Below are 8,786 nucleotides of genomic sequence, written 5' to 3'. Positions count from 1 at the left end.
CAGCAGCGAGCACCCCAAAGCACAACCACTGCGCATGCGCGGCTCCCGGGCTGCAGTACCGGATTCTGGTCGGCAGGGTGCAGTAGCGAGCGCCCCAATGCACCGCTACTGCGCTTGCGCGGCTCCCAGCCTGCAGTACCGCATTTCAGTCGCCGGGTGGCAGCAGCGAGGCAGCAGCCAGTGCCGCCACTGCGCATGCGCGGCTCCCGGGCTGCAGCACCCCACTCCGGTCGGCAGGGGGCGCACCCCTGGGTGCTATGGGGGGGTCCAAGGGCGCTACGGGAGTCCCTGGGGTGCTGCGGGGGGTCCCAGGGGTGCTGCGGAGGTCCCAGGGTGCTATGGGTGTCCTGGGGGTGCTGCGGGGGTCCCAGGGTCACTATGGGTGTCTAAGAGGTGCTCGGGGTCCTAAGGGTGCTGCGGGCATCCCGGGGTGTGACGGGTGCCCCGCTCGGCGCCCGGGCTGCAGTACCCAGCTTTGGTCACCGGGTGGCAGCAGCGAGTGCGGCAGAGAGCGCAGCGGGGGCGCCACTGCGCATGCGCGGCTCCCGGGCTGCAGCACCGAATTTTGATCGCCGGGTGGCAGCAGCGAGCGCCCCACAGCGCCGCCACCGCGCATGCGCGGCTCCCAGGCTGCAGTACCGAATTCTGATCGCTCGGTGGCAGCAGCGAGCACCCCACAGCGCCGCCACTGCGCATGCGCGGCTCCCGGGCTGCAGTACCGAATTTTGGTCGCCTGGTGGCAGCAGCGAGCACCCCACAGCGCCGCCAGTGCGCATGCGCGGCTCCCGGGCTGCATTACCGGATTCTGGTCAGCAGGGGGCAGCAGCGAGCACCCCACAGCGCCGTCAGTGCGCATGCGCAGCTCCCCACATGCAGTACCACATTCTGGTCGCCCGGTGGCAGCAGCGAGCGCCCCAAAGCGCCGCCACTGCGCATGCGCGGCTCCCGGGCTGCAGTACCCCACTCCGGTCGGCAGGGGGCGCACCCCTGGGTGCTATGGGGGGTCCAAGGGCGCTACGGGAGTCCCTGGGGTGCTGCGGGGGTCCCAGGGGTGCTGCGGGGGTCCCGGGGGTGCTATGGGCTCCTCAGGGTCACTATGGGTGTCTAAGAGGTGCTTCGGGGTCCTAAGGGTGCTGCGGGCATCCCGGGGTGCGACCGGTCTCCCGCTCGGCGCCCGAGCTGCAGTACCCAGGTTTGGTCACCGGGTGGCAGCAGCGAGTGCGGCAGAGAGCGCGGGGGGGCGCCACTGCGCATGCGCGGCTCCCGGGCTGCAGCACCGCCCTCTGGCCAGCAGGGGGCAGCAGCGAGCGCAGCGGGGGGCGCCGCGCCCGTCCGCGGCACGCGGGGGGGTGCGTGGGGGGACACGCGTGGGCATGAGGGACCCCGGGGGTCCCCGGGGCAACCCGCAGCAGGTAATGCACCTGGGGTGACCCGCTCCGGACAGCCCGGCTGGGGTGAAGAGCGACGACCTTCGAACTGCTGGCGTTTCACCCCAAATTTCCTCCAAATTGGGGTTTTTGTTGCTTTTCCGTAATACAAAAATGGGGGGGTTGTTTGCTTTTCCAAAATATTCCATTTTGGGGGTTTTCGGCGCTTTTCCACAACACAAACATGCGTTTCTTTGCATTTTAAAAGCCTTATCTATCATAGACTTTTACCCTTACATATCTGTAACACACACACATATATATTCAGGGAATTTACTTATGTTTTACATATATTATTTATGTAAAACTTTTACTTATTTACTTTTTACTTATGTAAAAAAACCATTTACTTATGTTTTACATACATTACCTATTTCCACTTACATTTAGACTTACACCTATTTAGACTTATTATATAATACCTATTTAGACGATATATCTGTTCAGATCTATATATTTTGACACAAAGAGTTCTCTATTTACACTTATATATATCTACACATACATCTTTATAGACTCAGGTATCTACACTTACATATAGTTACACACATATCTTTATAGACTTAGATATTTACGCTTATATCTGCTTAGACTTCGATATCTATTTACACTTATGAATAATCTCTTAGATTACATATATCTATTTACTTACTATGTAACACAGCTCTACCTGTTCAGACCTTTTTCTATTTTAAACGCCTTCATATATAAAACATATCTTTTTTTGCATTTTAAGTCCTTTATTTTTTAATTTATAGATACACAAGTTATTTTTGTATTTTTAAAGCCCATATATCTCTACTTTGAATTTCTTTTACATTCTAAAATCTTTTCTATAATATAGTGGACAGAGGTTTTTATTTTTAAATCCTTTTAAATACATATAAATGAACGTTATTTTTCAATATATATAAAAATAAGAGATTTTTCTCTATTTCAATGCCTCACACCCATATTTTTAATATTTTTTAAACCCCCCCCAATGAATTTTCAGGAATTTTTGGGCTGTGAGCCCCCTTTTTGGGGGGGAATCCCCATGACCCCCCATCCTCCACTCACCTGCCCCTCCACTGCATCATCACCTCCCCAGTGACATTGGGGTGCCTCAAATGACATCATCACACCCCCAGCCCCCCCCTTTTTATTCACCCCCCCCAAAAAGGCACAAAGCAAGGGAAACAGCCCCAGCCGGCAGCTCCTTACTTTAATGATGCCGTTTACACACGCCCCCCCGCCAAGAGGGGGGCTAACGGGCTCACTGGCACGATTTTGGACACAAAACGGACACGGGTGGGCCGGCATCGCATCGGCGCTTACGGACGCGCCACAACAGCTCCAGCCCTCGCGCTGCTGCGGCGCATCTCGCCGGCTGGGTCGATGAAGCTGAAAGCGAAGTGTAAAACTCTACAGAGTAAAACGAAAGGAAAAAAAAGGAACAAATCCCAGTAATTCATTTTTCGCTAAAAATACCTGTATTATAGAAGTATTTGACTTTCCTTTGGCATTAATTTAACCTGCGTAGCTGTGAATTGAGACCATCAAATTACCCATCTCCAAAATACACAGCTATAAGGCGACCAGGGGTTTTTTGTGCGTTGCATCATCAGGAGGGACGCCGGGCCAGCTGCGCCGAGAGATGCTACCAAACTGCAGGGAAAGGCGCCGCTGAAAGCGAGACAGAAGTAAAGGACTTGGAGCACCCTGCCAAAAGATTGGGGAAAAAACCCGTACCTTCAGTTGCCTCTCTTTTTAAACATTTAGAACAAATAGCTAACGGCTTAATTCACCTAATAAATTGTATGCTACAGCTATTTGGTTACAGCTTAAACAACGCAAGTCAGTTTGGAAATTACATCATTTTACCTTTTCTTTTTTAAAGTTTCATTTATGACAGAAAAATCAGTGCGACAGGAGATCCCCCATAGGGTTTTACTTTCAAAAAAAAAAGAAGTCAGATCCCCAGTGCTGCAATACGTAAGGCTACCAAAAAGGACTGGCAGAGTCGCTCGTGCTTTTGGCTGTCCTGCCGCAGGCAGAGGACACGTTTTTGTGGTATCTCGACTGTTGCACCCCAGAACCAAAGACCAGCGATGCGTCGACTCCTGGGAGACGCGCTGCGCCTGGGTCTTGGGAAGGGAATTGACTGGTTTGGGTTTTTTTTAATTTAAGAGAGTGACAAGTCTTGCTGCTGATGACCTCTACTGCAAGTACATCATCTCTGAAGAGCCGCTCTGATGGGAAGGACATAAAATGCAGCTTCTTTGAGAAAGACTTCCATCTGGAAAGTCTCTTTCCAACTGAAGTCAAGACTGACGCACTGTGGTTCAGGAAAAAGGACGTTGTTGAAGCAGTAACTCATCAAAACCACGCCGGGACTCACTGTCACTGGTTACGAGGCTGCTAACGCTTCTCGGGAAAGCCTGGAAAACACGCGGAAGCGACGCCGATTTGTCCCGTTTTGTCCCTGTCTCTTCCTGGACCGTGACTGCTTTAGCACAGACGCTACTACCTCAGTCAGGTTTTCGAGCACTATTGCAAGGTGCAATAAAAACTTATTGACTGAAAAAGCATAAAGGTTTTACCACGAAAACAAAGTCTGTTTCTTCTGAACATCCGAACTCTTACAAACAGTTCCTTTCCTCCTGTAGTACAAAGTTATTTTCACAGTACCCTCTAACAGTAAGCGCACAGAAACAGAAGATTGTGCTTTCAGGGAGAGGAAATAAACAGAGGGAAGCGAGCTTTGCATAGGTGTAACGCGCTCCAGAACATTTTATTGTTAGTATTTGCGTTAGCATATTTCCTAGAAAAACTATAGAAGGAGAGTTGGCACATTCTTGACGTTAACTCTGAAGTCCAGACTACAAGCGCCTTAGGAAAAACGCGGACACCATCGCAGAGGTACCTTGTCCTTGCAGACCGCTACGGATCCTTTCCATCCGCCTCGTACTTTCAGGGCAGAAGAAAGGGCGACCGCGGCGGGATGGTGGCCGTTGACATTGCGCTGAGAGAGGGGAAAAAAAAACTTTAGAATAAAGCGGGGTAGGAATCTAAAGCTTCCTTTTTTGTGAGGGTTTGTGAAGACTACAGCTGAGTGGAGGAAAAAGTGTTTTGCATCATCTTTGCACCGTTGTTGATACAGGCCACGAGAGCTTCCGCATGTTTTAGACAGCCGTGCCTTTTTCTGACTCACTGGCAGCTTTAGTTTCGCTAGAACTTTCCTAGAGACGCGCAGGTGACGGGCACAGATACCGACATGCATTTTCTCAGGCCTACGTATAGCCACGATCCCCCCACCCCGTACGTCCCAAGTCGAGTATTTTCGTTAAAGAGCACAGCAACCCCTCCGTCCTCGCGAACTCCTTGCAAAACAGGAATGATTTTTCCCAGGCAGTTTCTCCAAAAGGTCAAGAGTTTTTAAAACCGCAGCTGTGCCACCAAACCTGCTCGGGGTCCCTCCCCGCCTTTTGGCCCTTGGACTGACCAGGCGCACGCTCTGTCCCCCCCTCCGGCAGCACAAACGCCCAACGCGCTCGGACCCCGAGCGCAACCCTCCCCCGTTTCGACAGGGAGCCCCCGAGCACCCCGCGAGCGCAGCTGCACGCGCGAGATCCCTTTCACCTGCGCTGATCTCGGCGAACGCAGTTTCTGGAGCTTTAAACCGAAAACCGTATCTCGACACTTGGCCGCAGCAGAAGGGATCCCTAAGCAGAACTCCACAAAAACGCAGTGACACAAACTGCAAACCCCCAGCAGCGACAGCTTCGGAAATATTTAGACCAGGAACAAGGGAGAAAAATAAAACAGCTTCATCGCGTGCAGAGGAAGCAGCGGACAGAAAAGGGTCGGCACGCGTAGCCCAGACAGAAAACGGGCGTTTTCCGTCCGTTCCTAAACCCTTGTTAGGTCTGAACATCGCAGCACCGTCGAGCGTGGGGAACCACAGCCCCGCCACCGGGCACTAGGTAGCAGAAACAGAGGGACGTCTTTTGCCACACACAAGGCTGAATTTCCTGAAAGTTTACGTTTACCAAAACTAGCCGTTTGGAACGCATTGCCGACAACATTCGGCAATAAAACTCTGATGTGTTTGACGCACACAAATTTCTTGTTAACTTGCTGTTTGCTTCCTGTTGTTGCTGTTGTTCTTCCTTCAGAAATTCTACCTGCAGCCAAGTTATTCGCTACTGGTTCAAGCGTTTACCTTCCTGGTATTACCAGCGCATTTACACAGGCGAGGAACTAAATTGCTCTTCTAAAATTATCCAAATTAAAATTGCAGCCATGAAAGAGGAGTGAGAGAGAAGACAAGGAGAGGTCAGACAGCAAGAGAGCTCTGCAGGCTGCCAGCAGGCAACACTGCGCTCTTAAAAAAAAAAAAAGACCCAAAAAACCAAACAACAACAAAACAAAACCACGATCTTGTACCTCCTTTCCCTTTCGGAGCTCATCCCCGTCTCACATTGTCTGTCGGAACATGAAGCGCAGATGATCTGTATCCCGACGACATCCCGACGTGATGTTCAGAAACAGTCCGGATCTGTAAGGCTGGCCTCATCTTTGCGGTTTTAGTAATCGTAACTCAATTTTATTGACAGACGCATTTGTGAGGAAACCAATGGGTTTTTAAATGTAGCCTCTCCTTGGGGAAAAAAAAAAAATGTTTTAGAGATCGATTACGATTCAGAGCTCCCAACCATGACAGAGCAGCGGGAAATTAATGAAAGTGAAGACCAACAGCAGCAACATTAAGTGAAATTTGGCTTTAATTCTGACCATGTACTTAAGCGACTCTCCAAGTCTACACCTCAATCCTAAGAATGACTAGCCCTTTTTTGGAAGGACACGCTTTTTTACGTAGAAGTCCTAGGTTGAAGGCTCCACTGAGCAGAATGTGGATTGAGCCACAGGACAACATGCCATCAACACTCTAATAAAAAAAAAATTGAACAAAAATCAAGTTTAAACTTCAGTTTCCATCATGTTTCATTCATTACATTTCTACTGGCATCCAGGTGCTCAAAAATTAACAATACTGACACCACATATTACTACAAATTGAGTTATGCATATAAAAATAAAAGGCTATTTCCAACCTGCCCATAAAATCGGTATGAACAAACAGAAGAGAAACACTTGACCCTAAAGAAGGTCACAGGCAGCTCTTAATTTTTCGTAGATGAAAGCTCGTTCTTTTCCCTGAAAGGAAAACACTCATAACTACCCGGGGACCGATTCAGGAACGAGGCACGCTCTGTTCACGGCAATTGTTCATCAGCTTTTCTGCACCGGCACAAATTTGCCTTTTCCCTGGGTTTGACGCGGAGCACCTGCAGCGTCCTTGAACGCGCCAATGTTTCTCCCCGCCCCCCCGGCCCCACACGTGCCGTTACCTGAGCAGCAAGCGGCATCAGCCACGCAGGATTTTCTTCACGTGACGCAGAAGGTGACGCTGGGAAAAGAGGAGGCACAAAATGAACCTGTTTGTCACACCCAGCCAACGGTGAAAACCCAGGGAAGGATTCTGCCGTGCGGGGCCGGGCTGTGCACCCCGGGAGCTCCAGCCGGCCGGTTTCGCTCCCCTTTGCCGGGTACCGGGGAGACACCGCCGCCTCGTGCTGCCGCCTGCCCCCCGGGGAGAGCCGGGGGACCCCCACCTCACTTCAGCCCTCGGGAACGGGTCCGGGAGAGACCCTCCACGCAAAGAGAGCGGATCCACGCGTGGCGTGGATTTAATCCCCGAGGGAAGAGGCCGGGCTCCCCGCTGGCAGAAGGACAACTCGCCTCCCTGCCGCTCGGAGCGCCTTGCTGGGGACAGCCCTGCCTGCGCCTGGCTGCTCTTCAGCCGTGCTGGGAGTGCAGTCTGGCCGACGGATGCTCCGGCAAACAGACACTGCAGCGAATCGCAGCTCCTGCTCGTTACAGCTGCTGGTAATTTTGCCTCTGGCTAAGGCATGCCCCAGACAGCGGACACCCCGTCTCGTTCCAGCTCCCGCTTGCGATGGTTCTGGCTAATTGAAGCTCCAGCTCTGCACCGCTGATTTCAGCTCCTTCTCCTTACCAGCTCCAGCTGTTTGCAACAGCCTGGGCTTTTGGCAAGGTTGTAAACCAATCGCCGTCAAAACTCGACTATTAGGATTAAATATCGTAGTTGGACATTGTATAAACGTTAATTAGTTTGCATGATTAATTAGTTAATAACTATTCTAAGCAGCGTACAAAGAAGAGCTGGACTCCTGTGGGGTCTGAAAAGCACCCTCCCCCCAGAGACCACCTCAGGCGCCGAGTTTGAGAAGTCCCGAACTTCGGGGTGCGACAGGACCAGACCCCCACCTGCGGGGTGATGCCGGGGGGTGGGGGAGTGAGGCCGCCCCACAGCCCCGCGCCCCCAGGGCCCACACGCGGTTTCGGGGAGCGCTTGGGAACGGCGGAGGGCCCGGCCCCAGCGAGGAGCAGCCGAGAGCCGGGTGGGGCGGCCCCCGCTCGCCCCGGGCTCGGCCCCAAAGCCCCCCAGGAACCCCAGGCCAGCGCTGGGCCCGCGGCCGCTTCCGCCCCCGCCAGCCCCAGGGGGTCCGGGCCCGGGCCCGGGACCGCCCGCGGAGGCTCCGGCCGGGGAGCCCACACCCGAGACCCGCCGCGCCCTCAGACCCGTAACGCGCCCGGCCCCGCGGCCCCTCACCGGCTCCGCGGCCCGGACCGGAAGGAAACCGGGCCACCGGCCCCGCCGCCGCTCTTCTGCGCAGGCGCGCCGGCCCGGCTCCGCCCCGCCCGCTCCCGGCCCCGCCCCCGCGCAAACCCCGCCCCGCCCGCTCCCGGCCCCGCCCCCGCGCAAGCCCCGCCCCGCCCTCATTCAAGAGAGTGCTGGGGAGCCGGAGAGAGGAGCAGGGAGAGAGATCAGAGAAGGGAGAGGAGCGAGGAGCAGGGAGAGAGATCAGAGAAGGGAGAGGAGTGAGGAGCAGGGAGAGAGATCAGAGAAGGGAGAGGAGCGAGGAGCAGGGAGAGAGATCAGAGAAGGGAGAGGAGCGAGGAGCAGGGAGAGAGATCAGAGAAGGGAGAGGAGCGAGGAGCAGGGAGAGAGATCAGAGAAGGGAGAGGAGCCAGGAGCAGGGAGAGAGATCAGAGAAGGGAGAGGAGCGAGGAGCAGGGAGAGAGATCAGAGAAGGGAGAGGAGCCAGGAGCAGGGAGAGAGATCAGAGAAGGGAGAGGAGCCAGGAGCAGGGAGAGAGATCAGAGAAGGGAGAGGAGCGAGGAGCAGGGAGAGGAAGAAAGGTCGAAAGGAAAGGTCAGAGGCAGGGAAATCACGAAACACAGGGACGAGGAGCCTGCAGGGAGAGGGAGCAGGGAGACGGAGGGCGGGCG

General features: G+C 53.8%; 1 long non-coding RNA gene across 1 annotated transcript; it reads right to left on the bottom strand.

Annotated features, from left to right (window-relative positions):
• Positions 1-1,347: 1,347 nt before the first annotated feature.
• On the bottom strand, positions 1,348-8,193 carry LOC142074410 (uncharacterized). Its single transcript, XR_012670602.1, has 5 exons — positions 8,107-8,193; positions 6,821-6,879; positions 5,856-6,069; positions 5,049-5,189; positions 1,348-4,789 (listed from the first exon to the last, which is right to left on the bottom strand). It is a non-coding gene; the product is annotated as an uncharacterized LOC142074410 (long non-coding RNA).
• Between the last annotated feature and the right edge of the window lie 593 nt (positions 8,194-8,786).

The sequence above is a fragment of the Calonectris borealis genome, chromosome 35 (assembly GCF_964195595.1).
Source record: "Calonectris borealis chromosome 35, bCalBor7.hap1.2, whole genome shotgun sequence".
NCBI lineage: Eukaryota > Metazoa > Chordata > Aves > Procellariiformes > Procellariidae > Calonectris > Calonectris borealis.
Note: the sequence above shows the minus strand (reverse complement) of the source record. Positions and strands in the feature narration are given on the sequence as shown.